Below are 26,774 nucleotides of genomic sequence, written 5' to 3'. Positions count from 1 at the left end.
AAGCAAAATAGTTTTATCAGGAATTTATACAGCTATAAGAACAATAGATGGCCAGCAGAAGTTGTCTTCTTGGGAGAAAAAGATGGATCATAAATCATGCTAGTATGATTGCATTTTATTCTTTGATTTCATTGTCTGGCTAGCAAACAATTTTTCTATTTTTATGTAAGTTCACTAAAGCTTCACTGCTTAGGTAATGAACACTTTTTCTGTATATATTTCCAGTAGTGTTCAAAAGGAATAATCCTAGGTGTGGCAGTAGTCCTGCACAACTGGCGGATTACAGACTAGATTCAAGGACCCATTATATGCACCAGAAACCGGGACAGAGCTTAAGCGCAGCCAGCTGTATGCACATGGATTTGTTCATGTTACCAGGAATGTGGAGAAAGCTGGGATCCCAGTTGCATGCAGAGAGACTTAACCATGTGTAACTGCTCTATTCCATGCATAACTAAGGCTGTTTTCCAACATCCAAAAGTCAGTGCCAGATACTGATGAAGAAAAATCTATAGTGGCGCAAAGCAGCTAGAAAAGGAATTCAGCACTCTTAAAACTGAAGGTTGGGTGCTGACAAGCAGATGTGGGCTAGACAGGGTAACTGTTGCATGGATTTGTAATTGGTTGACCGGCCAAACCCAAAGGGTGCTCAACAATGGCTCCTTTTCATACTGGAGAGAAGTGACCAGTGGGGTCCCACACGGCTCTGTCTTGGGCCCAGTGCTATTCAACATCTTTATCTTTATCAATGACTTGGATGACAGAATTGGGGGAATACTTATCAAATTTACAGATGACAACAAATTAGGAGGAATGGTTAATACTCCAGAGGACAGGATCAAAATTCAAAATGACCTGAATAGACTGGAAAGCTGGGCCAAAGCTAACAAAATGAAATTCAACAAAGAGAAATGTAAGGTACTGCACTTAGGGCGGAAAAAATGAATTGCACAGATATAATAATAGTAATAATAATAATAATAATAATAATAATAAATTTTATTTGTATACCGTTTTTCCATAGATCAAAATAGTTTACAGACTATTAAAACTGTTACACATAAAAATAGATAAAATCCAGTAGTACAATTATACAGAACACAATCATTCACAGGGTAAGGCAGAGAATTGATGGCATCAAGAACACTCAACTTCATTCCTCGGGGGGAAGGCTTGACAAAAGAGGAAGGTTTTAAGCATTATTATTTAAGCAGTATTATACAGCACAGGTATGGCATAGTGGTTTGATTGTTGGCCTATGGTTGCATCTGCATTGCAGAAATAATGCAATTTAACACCACTTTAACTGACATGTCTCCGTCCTATGGAATCCTGGGATTTGTAGATTGTTCTGACACCAGAGAAGGCTAAACCTCTGTCAGATTTGAGCAGGGGAATTCCTTCTGCTTATCCCTCCATCACAGATTCTATTCACCAGGGTCTCCGAGCCCTCTCTTTAATGCTTCTGAGGAATGGAGGTGACTGCCATGACTAGAAAAGGGTGGGGAGGAAAGTTTCCTGCCATCAGCTCAGTTGCATGTACCTAATTTTTTATCCAGTCTGGTGTTTTGATAAATAATAATAACCCTGAATTTTTTGGCCACATTTTATCAGCATTCATGATAACCATGATTTAATTCCTTGCGCACATAATGGAGTGGAAACTTTATTTGAAAAGATAGGGCTTATATATGGTATATAACAGGATTCCAGGAGCTAGGTCTTCAAGAAGGAGAAAAACCTATAAAATATCAGAATACTAAGCAGAGCCAGGATAGAAAGAGGGAGACTTGTTGGTGTTTGTTTGCTACTGACCAGTGATTGTGGTGAATGGTTCTGTGTTCCATTAGCAATCCCTAGAGCCAGCTGTGTTTTAGCAATCCTTTATCTAAAAATTATTATCTAAATATGACACAGGAGATGCCTGGGATTACAGGTGTGATGGTGTCTCAGCTTGCCACTGCAGGCAAGAAAAATTGGATATGTTTGCAAAAATGCTGTGTACGATTATATGGAAACTCAGTGCCTGTTGTGTTCTTAAAGTGCGTAGTGAAAAGCAGACTTGTTAAATAAAAAGATTGCAAGCTGTGTTTACCATAAATAGGAGACAGAATGCATAGCAAGGCCAGGATGTGGGAAATACTAACTCATTATTACTGTGACAACAGTATGAAAAAGAAGGAGAGAAAAGGATTAAGTAACCAGGGGTTTTCCATGTTGCAATGCAGTGATGAGAAATGGCCGAAATAGTTTCATTTTGGGAGAAGCCAATAATCTGGCTAGGTTTGCTAATAGCTGGGTCCATCAAGAGCAAGGATTGCTATCTCATAAATTTGATAGACTGTTCATATTTCTGGAACTCTGTCCAGAATAAGGAGAAAAGACATTCAGTCTTTCCCATTTTATGTGTGGGAGCACAGAATATAGAAATATTTCAGTAGCTGTTGCCTTTGGTTTAAAAATATAAATTGGAGGGAACCAGAAGGCTGCAATGTTTCTAAAAATACTCCTTCAAGAAAGAAAGAAAACACCACAAATGTTGCTTTATCCAGCTGTAATATCTAGTGCTATTTTTACCTGCATATAGGGCCAGCCCTGCCATTAGGCAGAGTTGAATGATTGCTGAATTTTTTTCTTCTAAACAACCATTAAAGGGACAGGCGCCCCTTAAAGTAGGACCAATCCTTCTTCAGAGAGCCCATTTTCATTTGAGAAAGGCATGACAGAGGAGAAAGGAATTATTATTATTATTTAGACTACATTTATGATGCCTAGATTGTTTAATAATAATAATAATAATAATAATAATAATTTCTTACATCTCCTCATGGATTGTTATGTGCCTTCAAGGCATTTCCAGCCTACATCAACTCTAAGGTAAACCTATCATGGGGCTTTCTTGGCAAGATTTGTTCAGAGGAGGTTTGCCATTGTCTTCCCCTGAGGCTGAGAGCTTGTGACTTGTCCAAGGTTACCCATAGTGGATTTCAGGGCCAAACAGGGAATCAAACCCTGGTCTCCAGAGTCATAGTCCAATGCTCAAACCACATCCCATGCTAGGACTTTGGAATTATCGAATTCTAAGCCAAGGAATTGCTTCCAAGTATGATAAATGGATGGAGCTTGCAGTCCCTTCCACACATTCTGTTGTGTGCTCATTTTAGAGTCATATTGTTATTCCCATTATAGAACCAAGAGGAGTCAGAAATCCATATTGATCTATTTCTAGGCACTCACAAATCAATTGTATTTTAAAAGAGTGGGGAGGGGCAATTAAAAGGAAAGAAAACTAGCAGGGAGCATCTCTGGATTCTCCCTCCCCTTTCCTGACATTAATGAGACTTTCCCTCCCAACCAAAGCAGACCTAATCATTCCTTCCAAGTGGTTTTCGTAAGCCGTGCTTAAAGAATGAAACAAATTGGGTCTGACAGCAACTTACTGATTGAGGAAGGGGGAGCTGAGGGACAGACAGCATTATGAGGATCCCACTTCAGTATGCTTTTATAAATGTCAATGTGCATTTGTAATCAGTGCACAGTTGCACTGGTTGATGGTACACACATCTACCATAGCCGAATGGTTTTGGTGTTGTGAGGCTTTAGTTTCTTTGAAGAGACTTCTTATTTCCAGCTTTCATTCACTGTAAAACGGCAATGAGCCAGGGAGGGAATAATTCAGAATATTTTTTTTAAAAAAAGAAGGGGGAAACCTAAGGGTTGCAGCCATATGAGGATGCTGAAGGAAAGGGAAATTTCCTGAACTGAGGTAGAGGTCAGGTTTTAGGAAGGAAGGGCAAACACAAACTAAAGTTCCCTGACAAGAATTCCTGCTAAGCAAAAAATAATAATGCCGTGCTTTCCAGGAAAAGAAGCTTCCCAGCAGCCACTCAAGCAGAAGAAAACCTTCAGGGGGGAAAGGAGGGGAAAGAAAAGAGAAGTGTGTTGGAGAAGAGCTCTGTGCTTTGGAACAATTTGCAAAATTTACTAAGCAGCAAGAGGATTTTCGCAGAGAATCCACATGTCTGTGAAACACACTGCACGGTGTGGCACATGTGTTTGTGCACACAATACATGAGGTAGAATGTACAGAATGATGCTGCTAATTATTTGTGTGTATATAGAGAGCCAGCATGGTGTAGTGCTTTGAAAATTGGACTGTGGAGCTTATTGCACCACTAAAAACTCAGCTTACCTCTCCCGAGTTGAATTCTAATTCTGGGTTCTATCACACAGGTTTTGCTGCCGAATCCACTGGCTGAATACAGCCCAGATGCACCCCAGGTCCCAGGAGTGCTCAGCAAGCCACTTTTCAAAGTCCCAACTTTGAAAAGCAACTTGCTGAGTGCGTCTGGGACACCAGATGCAGCCAGATTGTATTCGGCTGGCGGATTCGGCAGCAAAACTTGTGTGACAGAACTTGGATGCCTCCCGAATTAGAATTCAACTCGAGAGAGGTAAGCTGTTTTGTTTTGTTGTTGTTGTTGTTTTTTAGCGGTGCAATAAACTCCTCAGACTCTGGAGTCTAGGATTTGAATTCTGGCTCAGTCATGGAAACCCAGCTGGGCAAGTCACAGTCCCTCAGCCCTGTCAAAGGAGAGCAGTGACAAACCCCCTCTGAATAAATTTGCAAAGAAAAACATATGATAGGCTTGCCTAAGGATCCCACCATAAGTGGGAAACAAATTGAAGGCACACAACAACATACATACATATTTATATGCATTCATGGCATTAAAGAGAGTGAAGCCTAAACTCTTCCTAGAAGCCAAAACTGCCAGGCTTTGGACATATCATTAGAAGGCATGACTCACTAGAAAGGAGAATAATGCTTGGCAAAATAGAAGGCAGTATCAAAAGAGCTTCAGTCCAGGAAACCACAGCCCTGAATTCGCAAGACTGTGCATGCGATAATGTAATTTAAAGGTATAATTTTAATTTTGCTAGTTGTTTATGTCACAACTATTGCCATTGCATTCAGCAATATATGGGAATCACAGTTTATGAGTAACATTAGTTACTCAAACAAAATTTACTAAAGATTCAGTATGGTGTGGTATAGGTGGAGGTCAATGGGGAGGGGGTGCCACCATGAGTTACCACACAGAAATGCCATTGGAGATATAGGCAAGTCCTCTAAACAAGTTTGAGTACTATTGTCTTGTTCCTGAACTGGGAACAGCTCAAGGCCTCTCCAAGAGTTCCTTTGGTGCCTAACGCTGACATATGTTACTGCTGTAGAATGTGCTTTATTGGTGATAGATAATGCAGCAGATGGTACACAGGAGCATCTCAACTCTTTTGCTGACAGTGCTCAACATCCCTTCACAGCAACTAGTAGAATTGGGCCATTAATAAATTCTACCCAGACTATCTGTTGGCCGGTGTACAGATTCCCCATCACTGGAATATATGAGGATCCCTGAGCTGGGCCAGCAAAAGATGGCCAACTAAAAGTTGTATACTGAGAAGCAAAAATAAATAAATAAATAAATAAATAAATAAATAAATAAATAAAAAATCAAAGTGTGACCCATCTCTTCTCCCTTCCACAAAGATATGAGAACTCTGCAAGCAGGTTAGATACAAAGGGAAAAAAAACACTTACCTGGGCCTTTATATGTCTTCCCAGTCTAGGGTTGCCATAGCGCCGGACCTCCAAACCGGGAAAAATGTAGGACAAAATTTTCAAATGTAGGGCACACAAAAATGTGTCCTACATTTGATAATTATGTCCTACATTTTCCCTCGCGATCGCGGCAGGGAGCGGAGACCAAGCGGCGAGGGAAAGCCTCCACTTAAGGAGGCTTTCCCTCCCCAACTGGGCCCCGGGCCTCGCCGCAATCGGAGGCCAGGATCCGGGCCTCGCCTCGTTCCTGGCCCCCGCAGGGACCAGGAAGGAGGCGAGCAGGCCGGCGGCGATCGCCGCGGCCTCGCCTCGTTCCTGGCCCCCGCAGGGACCAGGAAGGAGGGGAGCAGGCCGGAGGCGATCGCCGCGGCCTCGCCTCGTTCCTGGCCCCCGCAGGGACCAGGAAGGAGGCGAGGAGGCTGAAGGGAGGCGGGGAGGTTGGCGCGGCTGCGCCCAAGAGGCCCCGCCTCCCTGCAGCCTCCTCTGCCCCAGGCCTCGCTGCCCTCCTTTTCCTCCACGCGGCCATGCACGGTGGAGGAGGAGGAGGGCAGCGAGGCCCCAGGGTTGCCTAGCAACCCCACTGCAACCGGGCTTTTCCCGGTTTTTGGCGGCACCCATGCCGTGACCGGGCAGGTGCTGCCAAAAACGGGAAAAACCCGGTTGAAACCGGGTTATGGCAACCCTATCCCAGTCTCAAATGACAAAAGAAATGCAAAAAGTATGCAGCAAAGTCACCAGTACTAATGAACCTTTTCATGGGGCAGCTGTCAATGTTTGCCCAAACACCCCAAAACTCATGTGCCTAGTGGCAGTGGCCCAGGTCACTAGAACTGTAAACCTCACTTAATAGACTACCAAAATATTGTGTGTGTGTGTGTGATATCTGAGCACTTGCCAAGAGGTTTGGACTTCATTTCCTATATTTGTTTTCTCTGAAAATGCTCAGTGAGGTCAATGAGAATACGATGCAGCAAACAATCATATGCTTAGAGATCAGTTATTTTGTTGCAGTGCTGAAGTAAGCAGTCACCACCAGTTTGCTCAACAAGGAAGAAGAAGCAAGTAATCAAATCAATTACAGATTGTTTTCTAGGTGATTTCCATAATAACATCTTTGTAATTTGTAGCAAGTTGTACATTTTTATTTTTGGAAACCCATAAATGTTTTGCTACATCTACATTTCTGAGTCCTAGTTAATAAATCAGAAGGGTTTCTTTCTTTTTGGGGGAAAAGCCTATATTCAGTACTCATACGACTGACAAAATTATCATCATTAGGGATATATTTTTTAAAAATGTGCTCAATTCTCACAGAGCTTGAGGCATGTGTACATAATTAAAATGCATAAAATGAATATAAATCATATACATGATAAATATTAAAGGTACACTTGTAATTAGCTTGACAGATTGACTGTGCGAACACACACACTTGGAGATCCTTAGTCGTACAAACAGTGGGAGCAAAAGAGATAAAACTGAATGGTGGAATTAGGGCTTTCAAGTTCAGATCCGTATGAAATGATGTGTCAGTACTGCAAGGGTAAGGTGAATGCAAGGCCAGCCCTACCAATAGGTAGAGTGAAGCAGCTACCCCATGCAGTACAATTCTTGTCTCATGAAAAAGTATAAAATGGGTTTGCTTTAGAGTCATCATAAATTGGAGGCACATAACAACTTAATTTGTCATTCCTTTATTTTTACTCTCAGGGAAGAGGTGGAGACAACTTGATTAACCCATGATGTGTGTGCATGTGTCTTAAAGTTGCCTGTCAACTTGTAGCAACCCCATGAATTTCATAGCATTTTCTTAGGGAAGGAATCCTCAGAGGTGGTTTTGCCAGTTCCTTCCTCTGAAATAAAGCTTACAGCAGCTAATATTCCTTGGCAGTCTTCCATCCATGTACCCTATACGCCCCAACATTTCAAAGGTGACAATCAGTGTACAGTTCCAGGGGCGCTGTGGTGCAAAGAGAAATACTTCTTAACTAGCAAGGTTGATCCCTTCCCCTGCTTTTGCAAAGTGTGCTTATTCCTTTTGCTGAGCTCAAGAAGCAATCTATGGAGTATGGGGGCAATTATCATATTTTGGGCCCCTTTGAACTGTTTATGGCCCAGGAAAGAATTTTACAAACCAAGAAGTAAAGTCATTCTATAAGTTTTAATTGGTGGATCTTGTGTACCTCAGAAATGATCATGGGGGTGCACACAGTCCATGGACTGCACCATTCCCACCCTGATTGAAAGTAAAAACCACTTTTTGGCTTCCACTGTGGCAATATTTTGAAAAACTACCCCCCAACTTGAAGACACAGTGGCAAACTCAGCCTTGGGGGGTGGTCACAAACACTTGCAGAGAGCTTGGTAGAGGTTTTGCATGGGCTTGCTCTTTTCTAAGTGCTACTGGAGGCTCAGAGGAAAGTGTTATTCCTTACCATGTCCCCCATGGCACATTCACTACAGTTCCTTTTTTAAACTGAATTGTTGAAAGAGAATTTATTTTAAAAGAACCTACAAAGAATTTCCTAGGATGCATTAACAAAGATGCAGCTTTACCTCTAGCAACGACTCATTAGCAAAATAGGGCATGGGAGAGGTGGGAAATGTATTTGGGGGGGGGGGGGGGGCTCAGAGCCTGAAACAATCACTTTGCAAAATATGCAGCTTACTCAGTGAAGCTTTCTACAGTCCAGTGTACTAAACTGCTGAGTGGCTTTCTAATCTAATCATTTCACTTGCAATTCAAATGACTTCCCAATTAAAAATGAGCTAATAAATTCTGAAATGTAAATCAGACTCCATTAGCCTTTATAATTGCAATGCCAGTTTCAGTCTTCTCTTTGCTCAAATCAGTAGGTACAGGCTTCCTTGGATCTGTGTATGTAAGGGATATATGCTGCATTCATTTGCCTCCTTAATGAACTTCTCCGTTATTCTCTGTGTCAGTCAGACTTATAAAATTGCACTTGCTCTTCATTGGCAGGTGGGAAGAGATAACACTAGTGTTCCATAATCTGTGACTGCATGGGTGTAACCCTATTCAGAGCAGTAAGTGTATAAAGCAAGTGTATGAAACAGTTTCATTGGAATCCAGGGTACAATAGTGAGGAATTCTTATTCCAGTCAGGTCTTGCAAACTGCAGACCCAAACAGAGAGAGAATGCCCCAAATCCCATATCTCTTTTGTGTCTGTTGACAGTGGCTACTAGTTGCATTTACAACAGACTGACCCCAGCCATTCGGTACATACAGCACACCAGCCTGTAACATATCAAATACTGGGACCTGTCTCCTTAATTTTGACTGATGTGGTCCAGGTGGAGAGGCTCTTTTTCCTCTCCAGGGGTGCCAAGTAGCACCCTCACTGAACAAGCTTCTTATCTTAAGATGGTTTCCCTGCCATTGTGAGATTTGCATGTATTTTAAGATTCTCATGAAATATGAAAACATGGGGAATGTGAAGATCTCATAAGAGGTTCTCCTCTCATGAGACTTGAGTCCTTTATACAGGCCTGTCTCACATGTCCCTGGATGGTATTTAGTGGACCTGGCAACTAGGAACTGCATCACAGTGTGTTCACAAAGATGTGACCAGGCAAAAGTTATTAATGAGCAAGTTACGGTATTAATAATATTACTGAGTTTTTAATAAGAGGGCAAAAGTTATTAATGGTGAAGAATGCACAAAACTACTAATTTAAGCATAGAAATCTTGGAATTTAAAGTCTGAGAAAGCCTAGGGAAAAACACGCAGATCAATAAATATAGTCTTCTGTGTGTCTGCATGTGGTCACACAGCATGAACGGTAGTTTATAATGCATTATTCTAAAATCAAAATGGCTTTATCAAACCGGCTTAAAATTACAGGTTTCTTCTCAGATCTACTATATGAACTTTGTGTTTGTATCCACTCCTCTGCTCAATAAACATATAGAGCAGGTAAAATCCCAGCTTCAACGTAACATAACATTCACATAGACATCTTGAGCCCATCATGACTTCTACGCTTAACTTACTTCAGAGGACTGTTACTAGAATATAAATGGAAGTGCCAGTGTGGAAAATAATGTGCAATTCTTTTAGTTCCAGGAGATAAATGGAATGCAATTAGATAAGAAAGATATTGTTGCGGGGGAAATAGTTCTCATAAAGAAATACATGCATTCCAATGGTCTTTCAAAATATCTCTGGCTGTAATCTTGCACACTTTTACCTTGGAGCAAGTTCCACTGAACTCCTTGGGACTTTGGATTAGATATGGGTATGATTGCACTGTTAATGTAAACAGATCATTGCTTTGTAGGGGGAACACACCTCTCTTTACTGTGCATAAACATTCAAATCTCTCCTACTGTTGGACCTCTACAAGTTACAGTTTCCTTCCTGTAGCAGCACTGTGAAGCTCTGGTACACACAGAGGATTAGTATATCAAAAGGAAGATGTATAAAGAAAAGGAAACCAGTACACCTAAGTGTTAAACTTGAGCATTTAGGTACAGTGGTCCCTCTACATTCACTGGAATTAGGGGTGAAGGATCCCCGTGAATATGAGAAAAACACAATTAAAAAAACACGATTCTTTTTATCTGCGATAACATCTCTGTAGGAATCTCCAGGTCCTCCAGAGCCAACTGTATGGTCCACATCTGCCAAAAGTTCATCATAGAATTATCTTGGATGCCTGGAGAAGTGTTTTCTCTAGGAACATCTAGGTTCTCCAGCACAACTCTATGGTCAACCTCTGGCAGAGTTGTGCTGAGGACCTAGAGATTCCTAACCACAAATCAAAACCACAAACAATCATAGGCTTCAGAAAGGGAGGTTTTTTTTTCTTTGATAGCCTCTCTCCATTTAATATAAGCAACTACTATTGTAGGACAAAAGTGAGATTGCAGTTCGGAGGGTTAACATGAGGAAGAACAGCAATCCCCTCCCCACTGGACTCATCCTCCCAGTTCAAGGTGCAGAGTATTGGACATTAGCCAAGTTATTTCAGAACACGAGGCTGAAAACTCCAATGAGCACTTTTCCCCAAACCTGGCAGTTAAAATTAAATTCCTAGCATTTTTTGTCTGTTACTGATAAATAAAAGATCTTTTCTGAAGCAGCTGCCTTACAATCCCCAAGGGTAGGACCGGTTCTGTTAGCGTGGCTACCTTCACTTGCCTAATAATAGGCCTGGCTGTAGGGAAGTGTGATCTTGGTGTCTGTATGAATGCCACCATAGATGCTAGATTTGTTATGCATGTGCTGGGTTTATGTTTTTGTTGTTGCTATTTATTTCTGGTGTTTCTAGTGAAGGTTATGCTTCTGTTTTATAGAAATTATTGAGCACTTCTTAAAATAATCATATTGGGCAGGAACTGGCAAAGGAATAATCAAGATAATACTTTAATAGAACCTGTAAATTATAAAATATTTTCATAGTCATGGCTGATGAACCATTGTCACCTGGGGGGGGGGGATTACAAGATAAGGATCACTCATGTGGAAATATAAATATATATGCTTTTTTTAAAAAAAACCATGTTGAAATTATCCCTTTGCTCTTGTTATTTGATGATAAAACTAATTTAGTTGTTGCAACAGAATTTTCTGAATTCTGTACACTTTTAGTAAGTGGTGGTGTTCACTGATAGAGCAAGAGGCAACACTGTGCTGGCTACAAAGAGTAGGCAAAAGACATTGTTCAGATTGGTGTATTATAGCCGTGTGTTATGATGGAATGGTGTATTTTGATGGTTTGATTTAGCCACAAGCATCAGACACAGAACAGAGAGAGAGAGAGAGAGAGAGGATTTCTTTAATGTCATTTAGCAATTTACCAAGGTGTCCTCGTTTTAGCAATTTAGGCAACAGAATAGATTATAATTCCCACAAACTCTTTGCAAGGGTTAAAAGAAGTTACTTTAAATGTACAGAACTTGCTTTTTATTACACATCAATACATTTTTCTTTAAGCTACCTTTTGTTAATGAATCAAGAGACATTCTGGTAGCAATGCCTCATAAATTGATAACCAGTAGACATTTTTATTCACAAGTTACATTCAAGTGCATGCCATGGGAGAGGAGCAGTGCTGTGTTGCAATGAAATGATAGGTTATTTATGAACAACTAGAATGGAAGGCTCTTGTGTCAAATCTATGTTTTTTAAAAACCCTGTGTCTTCAAGATAGTTGCTGTGTCTCTTCTTGACAGAAGGGAACCTTTTCTTTAAGGTAGACATATTTGCACCATCCAAATGTGTTGGATTACAACTTCCATCATCCCTACAAGAGAGGTCTAGACAGAACTCAGAAAGTATAATATGTTGGAGACCTTGAAGGCCTGCAGTGGCAAATTTCCTAGGATCTTTGAGCATAAATTTAGTCATGTTTGGCCAACCTAGATGTAGTCTTTGGGGAGATTTATGTTATGTTTGTATTCTTGTTCTTGCCCATTTTGGCATCTTATAGCCAGATGTAGAACATTGGGCATGTGGTTCCAGAGGATATGAATTCCTTACTGAAAGACAAAATGGTCTCAGCTGCCTTGAAAGAGGCAGTTGTAACATGGCCCAATTGCTCCCTTTTGTGGACAAGATTTGTGAAGGGTGGTGGCAGCCCTCTCCAGGTTGAAGTGGATCAGCAGGACCATTTCAATCCAGTTTTAGGCTTGGATTTGGTATTGGTTGCCTTGAAAGATGACCATTATTAGCAAAGAAAAGGGGGAATGACCACATTCATATTTATTTTTCTTGACCATTCAATAGCTTTTGTTACCAATATTGGTGGTATCCACCTTGCTCCAACTCTGTGAGTTGGAATTGGTTGGTACAATGATATAGAGGATCTTCTGCTACCTATAGGATCAGTTGAGCTGTTTGGCCCCACAAGATTCCATCTTAGGTTTCTTGCTTTTAAAACTCTGTATGAAGCTGCTGGATGAGGTCATCAAAGGAGCTGGAATGAGGTGTCATCAGTCTGCTGATGACTGCCAGCTCTATTTTTCTTTGTTCCCCTGAATCAGGTGAGGCTATGGAGATGCTGAACTGCTGTCTCAGCTTGGCAGACGGGCCAGTTAACTGAATTCTAACATGACAAAGGTCTGTGGCTTTAGAGTCCATGAGGTTGTTTAATAAGCTGTTCTGGATAACCTAAAGCTGTTCCTGAATGAGCAACCTGGATGGTGCTTCTTAAATAAACATTGTCACCAGAGGCCAAAATAGTATGAGCAGCTTGCCTTTTACCAATTTTTGTTGGTTCATCAGCTGTAGCCTTTCTAGATGGGGGTAGCCTATCCATGTTCTGGTGACTTTAAGGTTGCATTACTGTAATGTGCTCTATATGGGATTGCCTGCAGAAATGGTTTAGAAGCTTCATGGGGCAGTATTTTTATCTTCTGCAGGAAATACACTGATTGCCTTTTAACTAATGAGCCGAATTCAGGATGCTGGTACTTATCTCATGAATGACTAAAGCTTGAAGTTTCCCATTGAATGACCTTGGGCTGGTTACTGTTTTAGTAACTTACAACACAGATTTGTCATGAGGATAAAAATGGAGAGGAAGACCACATACACTGTCTTGAGCTCCTTGGAGGAAGGAGGGGGGTAGCATTCAGCACTTTGATAGTTCCTTTAAAGTTTCAACTAGAATACAGAGTGGACTTATCACCCTTCTATTATGGAAGCCACCATTTGCCCTGGTTGTTTAGATACCTGGATTGTTATATATACTGCCTGGAAAGCCATTTTTGGGTGAAGATGTGGTATATTGTTTTTAATTAGAAAAGTATTAATAAACAAACAAACAGCAGACTTGCTTTACAATTTGTAAAATGGTGAGCAAACAAGAAAGTAGCATGAGCAAACTGCTCTGGTAATGACCAGTACCTGTTCTTTTTTCCTTAATGGAAACTGTAACTTCAAAATGTATCAGCCTTCTAGGAAACATGTACTTTCTAGATCATAGAATTATAGAATTCTAGAGTTGGAAGAGACCACAAAGGCCATCCAGTCCAACCCCATGCCATGCAGGAATATACAATCAAAGCACCCCCAGCAGTTGGCCATCCAGCCTCTGTTTAAAAATCTCCAAAGAAGAAGACTCCACCACTCTCAGAGGCAGTATTTTCCACTGCTGAACACTCATACCATCAGGTAGTTCTTCCTAATGTTTAAGCATAATCTCTTTTTCTGTTTGAATCCACTGCCTCATGTCTAGTCAGTGGAGTAGCAGAAAACAAACTTGCTCCACCCTCAGTATGACATTCCTTCAAATATTTAAACAAATCTTAATCTTCTCTTTGCCAGGCTAAACATACCCTGGCTCTCTAAACCATTCCTGATAGGGCATGATTTCCAGACTTTTCACTATTTTGATCGCCTTCCTCTGGACAAGCTTTTTGAATGGTAGTGAACAAAACTGGATATAATATTCCAGATGAGGTCTGAACAAAGCAGAAGAGAGTGGTACTATTACTTCCCTCAATTTAGATGCTATACTCCTATTGATGCAGCTTAGAATTGCGTTGGCTTTCTTGGCTGCCACATCATATTGCTGACTCATGTTCAGTCTGTAGTCCACTGAAACACTTAAATATTTCTTGCATGTACTGCTGCAAAAGCCAAGTGTCACCCATGCTACAGTACATCTGTGCATTTCATTTTTACTGCCCAAGTGTAGTATCCTACGTTTCTCCCTGTTGAAATTCATTTTGTTAGTTTTGGTCCAGCTTTCTAATCTGTTAAGACCATTTAAAATTCTGACCCTATCCTATGGGCTATTAACTGCCCCTCCTAATATAGTGTCATCTGCAAATTTGATAAGCATGCCCTTTAATCCATCATTGATAAAGATTTTGCACTGGGCCAAGGACAGAGCCCTGTGACATCCCACTGGTCACTTTTCTCCAGGATGAGGAGGAGCCATTGTTGAGTACCCTTTGGGTTTGATCGGTCAACCAATTACTGATCCACCAAACAGTTGCATTGCCTAAGACACATTTTATGAGCTTTATTTAGATACTACAAACCTCTGCAGTTTTCAGTCTTTGTCCTATCCCAATCATACATTAGCAACATTTTGACATGGTAGGCATATTACTGACCAATGGGCTAAATAAGTGAATGTTAATTGCAGCTTATACCATTCCACTTAAGTGAGATACAGAAGAGTAGCTGATATTAAGCACATTGTTAGAACACAGGTACTGTTCCTATTTAATTGTCGGAGGGATTATCGTTTTGGTTTAAATTATTCAGTGACGCCTGTTGTGTAGAACTAACACTAGCAGGATAGAGAACCATCCAGTATGTTGAAGGTATCCCCTACCTACTCCATCTGAATGTTAAATGTAAGTGGTTTGATTTATTGTCTGTTTGCTGATAATTTCTGGCTTTTTATAGGAAAACTATGCATGGCTCTGGAGCATTAGCAGCTTCTGCAGCCACCACCCTTGCGTGTGGTGCTGCTGTGTTGCCATGTCAACTGTGCATGTTATTTGTTTACATTTGATTTGGCAGAGCACTTCATGATAAGAACCAAGGTCTCAAGTGACTTTGAACTAGGAAGGGGAAGGGGGGAAGAGAGGGAGGGAGAGAAGGAGGTGAAGGAGGAGGATTGGGCAGGAGACTGGAGGGATGGGAAAGTGAGGAAGGATCTGTGCCCTCTGCTAACCTGTGTTTATCCCTCTGCTTAATTGCCCTTTGCTTTTGTCAAGCCCAAACCTCAGAGGCTGGAATGTCAGAAATATATGCTGATCCATCATGGCTATAATTTGAGCCAAGAAACTGTGAGGCACAGGATGACTTTGGGAAACTAGTTAAGTGTGTGGCTTTAAACTGATTTGCAGCTTTGCTGACTTAGGTCATTTTGAACATGCCTTGGACTGTGCTGATTGGGGCCTTATTTTTTAATTTCTCATTTCTCTTATGAGACATAGTGCACAAAGCCAACCAGGCAAGAGAGCCAAGGCTCAGCTTGAACTGACACCAGGTAGGCTCAGGTTATGCAGAATCCTAAGCCCTCTAAGGCTAGGGATATAGGAATGGGAAGCCTTGCTTTGGCAAGGAGTTTTGGATTTGATGTACTCTCCCTCTCTACCGCTTTTTAGCCCTTCTGCTGGCAGCTCTAGCCAGCAGAACTGTTCTACCACAAGTTCCTTCTGTCAGCAAATCTCTGAGATCAACTAGCAGAAGAAGATTTTGATACAAGAAGGAAATTTCTGCCAAGAGAAGTTGCTTCCTCCTAATCCTAACCCCATTGGTCAGCCACAATGTTGAGTTAGGATTACTCTATTGATTTGTGGAAATGTTGAAGTTCTCTTATCTTTTCTTGGGGGAGGTACTTTCCCTCTGTTTAGGACCATTTTTCTTTGAAATCTAGAGATCTTTGCAGGTGGGTCACTAGTAGTGAACTTTTGAAATTAGGCTGGGGGGCTGCATGTGGGTCTAGGTCTACAGGTTACCTACCTTTGCTGTATGTAGAATGTGTAAGGTTGCAGCTATTTGTGCTGTGTCTTACTGATGGCACAAATGACAGTGTAGGTCTGTGCATCAGCATACAAGCAGATGCAGTGAGGTCAAGGATAGGATTAGGCAATTCCCCCTTCAGTGTTAGATACTAATTAAACTGGTAAAAACATAAATTTAATCAGTATATCAGTTAGTTTTAAAACATAATAAGTTAGAGACTGTACAATACTGTGCTGAAAATGAAAGACTGTCAGAAATATTTTCTAGTCCTCAACAACAACAACAACAAAAGGCCATGGTTCTGTGCTAGCTAATTTTCAGGCTGCATTTGCATTGCAGAAATAATCTAATTTGATACTACTTTAACTGCCATGGCTCAATGCTATTGAATTCTGAGAACTGTAGTTTTGTGAGACATTTAGCTTTTTCTCTCAGAGAGCTCTGGTGCCACAACAAATTCACAGAGTTCTATATCATTGAGCCATGGCAGTTAAAGCAGTCTCAAACTGGATTATTTCTGTAATGCAGATTTTGTGTGCAACCAATATAACCTTAATAAACTAGGGAAGGATATCTGTAATATACCTTATTTTTACAATGGGAAAGAGTGGGGTGAGCTAAAAGAAGTAATGTGGCATTGTATTATCTCACCTACTTCAAAGGCCCAACTAATCTTTATTTAATACCTGTATTTAGGGTTCAGTTTCAGTCCATTAGGTAAGATTAGATATGAGTCTCCTAAATTGGAGGTTGTAGAAGTTCTTATCCACCTTGCCATTCTCCTGTGATTAATTAATGCATTGAAAATTGTTTCAAAAGTTCATTTAGGTTTGTGGAATAAATAGTGGACCAGTACACGGGATGCAGAGTGCTCATAAAGAGTAAAGGTCTCGCCACAAATCCAAATCTGTGTTGAGAAAAAGAAAAGAAAAATGGTCACAGTTGTTTAAGAATAAGCGTGACAGTTGACATAATAGAACAAGAAAAGCCAGTGCGATGTGGAATGTTGGTGTTAGACAGATAACTCCAAATGGGTTGTTTGTTTGAAAAAATTATTGCGGTCGAAGCAAATTGATCTGACAAACCTCAGTGATGAAACACATTTCTAAAAACAACATCCCTCCAAAGGAGATTAACTCAAAACAATTGGCGAAGCCTTCAGTTCTAAATATGCTTTTCATTATTTGAGAAAGTCTTTCTTTCCCATATGTACTCTCCAAGAAACTTGATTTCTAAATTTTCTTCTCTATGATGTTGTTTCCCCTGCCTTCCATGTTACTTACCCTGTTCTCTTTACTTATTTTACTTGTAACATTAGTGCAAATGTATTTAGGATTCAAAATGAGTTAAGCTATCTTTTCATATAGATGTAAGACTTTCCTACAAACATTTTACATCTTCAGACAAAGTAATCCTGACATATTGGCGGCGGAAGATTGCACGAAGGGGAAAACTAGCTTTTTGTGCCAGCTCATACCAGTCAAGACAGAAATCAAGGGCAGATTTTATGTACTCTCATTTGCATCAGGCTTTTTTAAAAAGTCCCTCCTAATGGTACTAGTGGAAGGGAAAATAAATACACCAACAAAACAAATGGCATAATTCTTGAGCTCTTAGCAGAAGAGAAGTGTTAGAAGAATAAGGAATCCAGTGAATCAATGGTCTTCTTCAAATGCCTTTGGAATTTTTTGTTTTAAAAATCCCCCTTCCAACAGACCACTTGCATTAAAATGGCCTGGAGAGGGGGCTCAAAATATAGCAAATATACCTCCCCCAACCCCTTGAGGATGTGGGGAGGGGACATTTGGGGGCAAAATGTGCCCACCTAGCTTCCTACAGTTATGTATTCCTGTTGTACAGAAATGGAGCATTTTGCCATGGCTTTGGCAATACCTGTAATGGCAAACTTCCCTCTTTGTTCACAAAGAGGAAAGTCCACAGGATTCAACAGCATCTCACCTATTATCCTCAAGAGTATACAGTTGCTTCTTAAGTATACTTACTAAGCAAGTGTAAAAACCGTAGTAGAGATGGAAAGAATATTCACCGCTATTTATTTCCTGGCCGAAAAATGGGTTTCCCAGCATTTGAAAAACCCAGTGGGGAAAGCACAGTTTTTACTCATTATTCCCACATACCTAAATGTTTCAGGAAATTACTCTGCACATAAATAAGCATGGGTTTTTGCATGAGAACTATGAAGCTTCATGCAAAAAAAAAAAAAAAAAAAAACCTAAACCATTTGTACATGTTGTTGAGCAACCTTGCACAACAACAAAATCCCCCAAATATCTTGTGCAAAAGATGGCCACATGTTTTTGTTGTGGAAGATTGCTATTTTCTGCACAATATTTTTGCTGTGCAAGTTATTTTGTACAGTATTTTGTTGTTCTTCCATAGCTATGCTATGTGAGTTTCTTTTCACTAGAGATGTCAGGGATTTCAGACTTTTTGCATATACTCTGTGTCAAAGCTAATTCCAGTCTTCTGACATTCTCCCATACAGTTTCGCTACCTCATGACCCTCATCTTCTCTTCCACTGCTAATTGTTAATTGAGTGTGAACTACTTTTGTAAGCTGAACACAATTTGCACCAGTTGAAGTAAGCTAAGGACAAAAGGGTAAACTGGGAAGGGAAGAGAGGCATTTAAGGGGCCTGGGACATTTAAAAAGTCACTGAAAAAGTGGGACAGCAGAGGATTAATAGGGACTGTCCTAGCCAAGAGAATGGGATAGTGCACTGGTACCTCTGTCTCCCTACTGGTGGAGAGAAGAATTGCAAGTAGAAAGAGCAGATTGTAATGCAGTAGAGGCCCTGTCATATCCAAACAGGTAGACAGCATTTGCCAGTGGTTCTTCTGCCAGCAGGAGCAGGCCAAAAGCTCTGAAAGAGTAGGTGCAGTGGACTAGAGCAGAGAGGAACTGGCCTTGGCTCCATGAGTGATTACTCTGTCCATCATTTGCTCTGCCTTTTTCTTGACTGCAATCCTAATTGCTTTTTATTTAGTAATACTTTTCTTCCCCTTTTCCCTCTATCAAATGTTGAATGGAATGAAATAGTTTACCACTGAAAACCCAAGATGTGCTGTTCCTTAAGCATCCGCATTTTTATTTCAGTACTTTCCATGACTATGTTGAGTGAGACAAAACAAAGACATCAAAAAATGTTCAAAAAGTAGAATCGTCAGTAGCCTTCTTGCATGATTAATGTCCTGCAGAGTGAAGGACTGGGAGCAGCAATGCATGAATAGACACAGAGAAAATAAGATCCGTATGATCACCGTATGTGCTATTTAAAAAACACACTCATTTTATGACACATCAGGCCAAGAGAATACTATTCATACCAGGGTAGGCAACTCCAGCCTCCAGCTACCATCACCCCCAACGAACATGGCCAATGATCAGGAATTATGAGAGCAGAAGTCAAAAACATCTATAGTGCACCAGCTCAGCATTGCTGGGTCTACACTTGAATTTTTACTATTTTGAGTATTTACTAGAGAAGATCCAGTTCTGAAGCACTTTCTTCCCAGCAAGAACAAAAATAAATATATTTGCAGTGAGAAGTCCAGAAAGGAAAAAAAATACTGGAGAGAATCTGGTAGACATAAGCTGAAGCAAAACCTGCATCTTTGGGAATTTGGAGAACATGATGTAATTCTCTCAATACTTCAGGTTTCAATGAGACAGAATTCCCACGCCTAGAATAGGTATTGTAAAGTTCAGAAAACAGTTTTCATTAATTCAGCGTGTCTGCAAGCAGTTTAGGACCTTGCTATGTGTGACTTTTTTTGGTCATGCAACAGTCCTGTACTTTGTTTAGTAGTGCTTCTACCCTGAATTGAAATTCTTCCATACCAGAACCAGAATTGTACTGTGAATGAAATACACATCTATGATTTTGAAATTTGTATGAAACATTGCATTGCTACTTAGAAAAGATTGTTGGCATACTTTTCCCAGACAATTTGAAATGGAATCATGTAATCCCATGTAGTAAAAATTAAAATATTAAAGATTCCATTTGGGTTAGGTTGTGAGGGCAAAGCCTCCAACTATCCAAAATTGGCAAAGATTAATTCTCTGTCATCCCACTTTTTCAGCTGCTTAAAACATTTTTTTAGTTTTTCTGTTCTTCCATTTATCTTTTCACTTGTAGCTTATTTCAGCCAGTACAAACTGAGTTCAGAGTGCAAATGTAGTTCACAGTTAATTCAGCAGTGAGAAAAGGAGGGGACAAGATATTGCCTTTCCCAGTAGGCTTATGCAAAAGCAAACTGCTGCAGCCTTTCATAGCTTGTGTATTCTTCTTCATTGATAACTTTTGCTGTAAAGGCACTAGATCCCACTTGATCATGGAAGCTCAGGAGGGTCAGTCCTGGTTAGTATTTGGACAGATGTTGTAAGCTGTATTTCAGAGGAAAAAAACTTGCAAAATCACCTCTGAGGATTCTTTGCCTAAGAAAACCCAGTAAAAGTCGACAGGTGACTTTGAAAGCACATACTCACACACATATTGGTGTTGCTTGGCTACATGTGTCCCTCTTTTAATCTGTGAAGTATTGAAGGCCATGTATGAGGGTAGTTCATGGGAAAGCAGCATCTTTTGGCCTTGGGTCATATCAGACTCAGATTTTAGAGACTTATGCAATTGATTGTATTGCACTCAGATATCTAAAGTAACAACAGCAGACTGCAAAAAGTGAGAAGAAGGCCAGATCAGACAGGGCTGCAAGATCACCAATAAATAAAGAATACAGCTTGAAGTCAGCAGCTGCCAAGCAAAAAGAAAAGAGATTTGAAAAATTGTAGAGGCGATAAGTGCAAAAAGACACAAAGGATAGACCCTGCCTTGAGTAGAAGTAGGTGTACCACAACAAGTGTCTGTTTCATGTTCTTAAGTGAGGATGAAGGTGACTGCCTCAATAACAAGAGGTGAAAATTTTTGTCATCACAGTGCAATATGAAAATTCATCACTAGTTTGGACTGTGTCTGTAGTGATTAATAGAGTTGTGATGACCTTTAAACTAGGTATTGGTGCTTAAATTATAGTCCAATTGTAAACTTTTGATTTGGAAGCAAATCCAATTGATTGCGGCCTTTATGTCACACCTGAAGTCAGTGCCTGGTGGAAAACAAGTTATTTGCATTTGAAGAATGTGACAGTTGCCCTAAAAAACTATCATGTGGAACTCAATCAAACTATTGGTGTATGTGAACTGGAAAATTAGATACACAAAGACACACATGCACATACAATATATTACATGTTCAGTTTGTAACTGTTCTTGGAAAATGAACATTAATCCTATTCCAACAATCCTAAATCCAAATAAATAAATTGTTTAAAATAATATTGGCTACTGTTAATAGGCAAGTTGCTAGCATCATAGAAGAAAAGTTTGCAAATGTGTTTCATTGTACATGGAATTTCTCACCAAATATAAAACAAGGCTAATTGAGCCAATCATTGCCACCATCCAAGTACTAAAAAAGTTTTCTCTAGCCTTAAAGAAAAAAAATTGAAAGAGGAATTAGATAGGAGATTGCATCTGATAATGTATTAAAGAAATAAAATAAATGATCCAATGATCCAAATAATTAATGATATTGTTTTTATAGAATGAAAGCATGGAGCCATGGGGCTGTGTTAAGATCCTAAACCATTAAACACATATATTAATATACTGTATTAATATTTTGCATTTTGACTTTCCTGTAAGGGATGAAACCTCTGCAGCTGTGGTAAAAGCCAAGGTATTTTTCTACGTAAGATTCATATCTGTAACATCATGTTTTACAATTATACTCTTTGGTTTGAAGGGCTGTGACAAAATTTGGTTTATATTGTTCCTCTAAAGTCTTTCACAGGGAGGATAAGAAATTATTTGAGGGTCTTGGGAGATTTCAAATGTACATAGATGATTCCCCCCCCCCCCCCAGAAAAGACAAATGACCGTGGTTCCCTGGTCAGCTTTGACTTGTGAGCATGGAATGACTGGTGAAAATGGGCCAGTTTTTCAAACAAGGGGGGGTGGGTACAGCATCTTGTTTGCTTTTGTATGAACAAACCAGAATTAAACTAGTTTTAGTTGATTTATTCACTAACTAACATTTAACTAAACCACAGTCCACCAAGCTAAACAGTAATTAGATTAAAATCAGATATGAAAACTTACAAATTCCTCCTGAGGGGATGTGCAATGAGTTTAAAGACAGGGAATATGCAGAGAGCTGCTTTTAGAAATTAAGCATAGGAGTGACATCAGAGATACAGAGCTGCAAATAAATTACATATAGTTTTTGAGAGTTTGTTTATACAGTGAGTTACAGAATATGCTATCATCTGACAAACTTGTCAAGAGAGATATTAATAGATGATGAGCATTGTGACTCAGAGCTCAATCAACAAGGAATTTCAGAAGGGGGAAACAAAACAGCAATAATGATAATGAGAAAGAAATGATTGTTGTTTTTTACACTGCAGTATGAAAATGAAATGAAGATTTAAAAAACAATACAATCAAATAATTTAGTTTAATTTATATTCACACATGGAGCTGTCTGTCTTGTTAAAGGATTCTTGTAACTCCTCAGTAGAGATGTAAATCCTCACATGTTTGATTATGGCATGTCAGAACATCTAATTTCAAAATCTTTCTCCCCACTAGGCCACATTACACTAATTTCTGTACATTTTATTTTTATTTTTCATATTTTGGGATGTTTTTTGTGAAAAATGTCTGCAAAAAACATTGGACTTTGCACAAAATTTATTTGCTGTGCAAAACAATGTTTTTGTAGTATAAACATCCAAACTTTTTAAAAGATCACCCAAAATCCAAAAAAATATTGCAGTGGTAGACTGTTTTTGTTGTTGTTTATTTGTTTTTTGCAATGGAATATCTTGATGAGCCAAGACACCTTTTCTCATATGAGTTTTAAAAAAATAGCAAGTACAGTCATCCCTCCATATTTGCGGGGGTTAGGGATGAAGGACCCCTGCAAATATGAAAAAATCACAAATAACCCCTCCTGCCACAAGACGGCCTCTTGCGGGTTCCCTCCAGTCCCCTGCCATGCTAGGCGTGGCAGGGGTGGAGAAAGACCCCCGCAGGCCCCCTCCAGACTCCTGCCATGCCTGGGTCACGCAATCCAAGCATGGCAAGGGTCCGGAGGGGACCCACAGGGGCCTTTCCCCACCTTTGCCATGCCTGGATCACCTAATCCAGGCATCAGAGAATAGGTAGAAGGGGCCGCGTGAGCTCTCTCCTGACCCCTCTGATGCCTGGATCAGCTGTTCTAGGCATGGGAAGGTGTCAAGAAAGACCTTGAGAATGCTAAATTCACAAATTAGGAAGGATGATTGGTTATGGGTTCTGATCTCTCATAAATCATAAATGTTGGTTTGTTGTTTTTACTTTTGTCCCACCTTTTAAGACTAACAAACATAATTAACATGAATATGTTAATTAAAGAAAGAAAGAAATTTAAAAAACCAACAAAATCATTATAATAGAACATCTTAAAAGGTCAAATTAAATAGAGATGTCTTCACACCCTTCTTGAAGGCAGCAGATAATCCACATTAGATAAGGCTTTTGGCTGAAATCTGTGTTTTATTATATCATGCCAGCCAACCAGCCAGCCAGCCAACCAACCAACCAACCAGTCATTTTGTTTTATTGTTGTTGTGTGCCTTCAAGTTTGTCATTGCCTTCCCCTTAGGCTGAGAGTGTGTGATTTGCCCAGGGTGACCTTGCGACTTTCATGGCTGAACAGGGAATCGAAGCCTGGACTACAGAGTCGTAATCCAGTACTCAAACCACTATGCCATACTGGTTTGTTTAGATGCATTTGTTTTAACAAATTAAACCCTCTGTGTTTTAGCTACACACATGTAGGCACATGTATGACCACATGGAACTGACACAACATACATCAGGGATGGACAGCTTTGCTGGTGTGGAGGACAGTTTTCGGCCATTGGCCCCTCAAGGGCTGCAGGGACTGCCTAAACCACACCAACAGGATGGTGGGGAAGGGACAAAATAAATCCATTTCTGGTTTTGCAGTATAAGTATTGTGATGTTAACCACCACTATAGAAGGGGGCAGGCTGAAAATCTACCTAAAAGGCAAATCACCACTCCAAGGATTACCATTTTGCCAGAAAAATGAAAACCAAGGGAGTTGTTGTGGGGTTGGGTGGGCATCACAGAAATAGGCCCAGGGGAGTTGCATGAAGTTTCAAGGCTACTCTTTGCTTGCCTCAGCATGTGCATGTACGCACGCACACACACACACACACACACACAATATTTGTGCACATATGGCTGCTTCCAAATAGTACAGAGGAGCCACTTCCTTGTATTATAATTATTACACACACACACACACACACACCACAGTTTTAACTTCCAAATAATCAACAATGAAGCTTTCTGTGCATAACAACATCCATCTTAGTGGAGCATTTTTGCCTGGAAGAACCCAACTGCCAAGTGAGAAATAGCCTCCCTTAGGTGGGCCAGACTGAGAAGCATTCAACATTCAGATCCTTCCTCATCTTCCTGTATTTTTCCTGCCTGAGCATCTGTTTTGTGTTACATGCAGAATTTGGTAGTGGCATATGCTAATCAAGCTAATGTTGTTTTCGCATTACTTTAGTCAGCTATCTGGGGGCTTATCTAATACATTTCAGAGAGGTGGGCAGGTTGCAATAGGGAGGGATGATAAATTGATCCCTGGATAGTGTATTAACTGAACAGCATGAAGTAGGAAAGTAGGAATGAAGGCAGTGGAATGGGAGAGGGAAGGAGAGGGCAGGAACCTTGCCGTGAGAGGTTTGCCATCTAGCATGCAGTTAGCCATTAGTGACAGTAATCTGATTACAAGACCCTAGGAACTAGAATAGTAAATGGCAACTGCAGAGGGAGCTGATTATCTTGACCTCTGGAAAAAAATTGCCTTTGCTCTAAAGGATAAAAACTGTAGCTGCACCTGAATTCATTCCAAGAAGTCTAACAGACATCTCTGTGCACAATTGTAAAGTACTGTTGGCATGGGGATATCTGTTCTGCTAGTTCAGAGTGACCAGATGTCCTAACTGCAAAGGCGGACAAGGCAGTGCAAAATATAAGAACATTCAAGAAAAAATGGAGGACATTCCCAAATCAAAGCTAAAAAATACACATAGAAATAAAAATGCATGCTTCATAGTCCTGCTCCAAATTCCACCTGGAATTCCCCCTTGAAAGAACACTGAAATGTAGGATATGTATGGGAAAAGAAGGACATCTGGTCACCCTGTGTGGGCAGTCAGTGTCATAATCGAAGGACACCGGGTTATTTCACAAAACTCAGCATACAACTGCATTTATTGAGTGTTTCAGCAACAAACATCTAATAAATCACTTTATTAAGAAAAGAGAGGGAGAGAGAGAGGATATTCCTGTCTTTATGAATGAGAGCCAAATGGCAAAATGCCAAGGGATGCATAATAATTTCCTAATAGCTTTAAAACATGTAGTAAGCCATGGATCTCATTAGAATCATAGAGTTGGAAGAGACCGCAAGGGCCATCCAGTCCAACCCCCTGCCATGCAGGAAATCACAATCAAAGCATCCCCGACAGATGGCCATCCAGCCTCTGTTTGAAAACCTCCAGGGAAGGAGACTTCACTACGCTCCGAGGGAGTGTGTTCCACTGTCGAACAGCCCTTACTGTCAGGAAGTTCCTCCTAATGTTGAGGTGGAATCTCTTTTCCTTCAGCAGCAGAAAACAAGCTTGCTCCCTCCTCAATATGACTTCCTTTCAAATATTTAAACAGGGCTATCATATCACCTCTTAACCTTCTCTTCTCCAGGCTAAACATCCCCAGCTCCCTGAGTCGTTCCTCATAGGGCATGGTTTCCAGACCTTTCACCATTTTAGTTGCCCTCCTTTGGACACGCTCCAGTTTCTCAACATCCTTTTTAAATTGTGGTGCCCAGAACTGGACACAATATTCCAGGTGGGGCCTGACCAATGCAGAATACAGTGGCACTATTACTTCTCTTGATCTAGACACTATACTTTTATTGATGCAGCCTAAAATTGCATTGGCCTTTTTAGCTGCCGCATCGCACTGTTGACTCATGTTCAACTTGTGGCCCACTTGGATTCCCAGATCCCTTTCACATGTAGTTTCATTCAGGCAGGTGTTCCCCATCCTATATCTGTGCATTTTATTTTTCTGCCGTAAGTGCAGTACCTTACATTTCTCCGTGTTGAATTTCATTTTGTTAGCTTTGACCCAGCTTTCTAGTCTGTTCAGGTCATTTTGAATTTTGATTCTGTCCTCTGAAGTATTAGCTATTCCTCCTAATTTGGTGTCATCTGCAAATTTGATAAGTATGCTCCCAGTCCTGTCATCCAGGTCATTGATAAAGATGTTGAATAACACTGGCCCCAGGACAGAGCCCTGTGTAGGGTTGCCATAGTGCCGGACCTCAAAACCGGGAAAAATGTAGGACAAAATTTTCAAATGTAGGACACACAACAATGTGTCCTACATTTGAAAATTTTGTCCTACATTTCCCCTCGCGATCGCGGCGGGGACCGGAAGCCAAGCGGCGAGGGAAAGCCTCCACTTAACGAGGCTTTCCCTTCCTGCCTGGGCCCCGGGGCTTGCCGTGATCGG

The 26,774-nt window shown here is 40.5% G+C and overlaps 1 protein-coding gene across 2 annotated transcripts in view; it reads left to right on the top strand.

The window, feature by feature from the left end:
• Positions 1 to 26,774, top strand: part of HIPK2 (homeodomain interacting protein kinase 2) — a 216,836-nt gene that overhangs the window by 96,460 nt on the left and 93,602 nt on the right. The gene's annotated exons all lie outside the window — the stretch shown is intronic.

Source organism: Sceloporus occidentalis, unplaced genomic scaffold (genome assembly GCF_023333645.1).
Source record: "Sceloporus occidentalis isolate IW3139 unplaced genomic scaffold, rSceOcc1.0.p SCAF_5, whole genome shotgun sequence".
Classification (NCBI taxonomy): Eukaryota; Metazoa; Chordata; class Lepidosauria; order Squamata; family Phrynosomatidae; genus Sceloporus; species Sceloporus occidentalis.
This window is presented reverse-complemented; position numbering and strand designations above follow the sequence as displayed.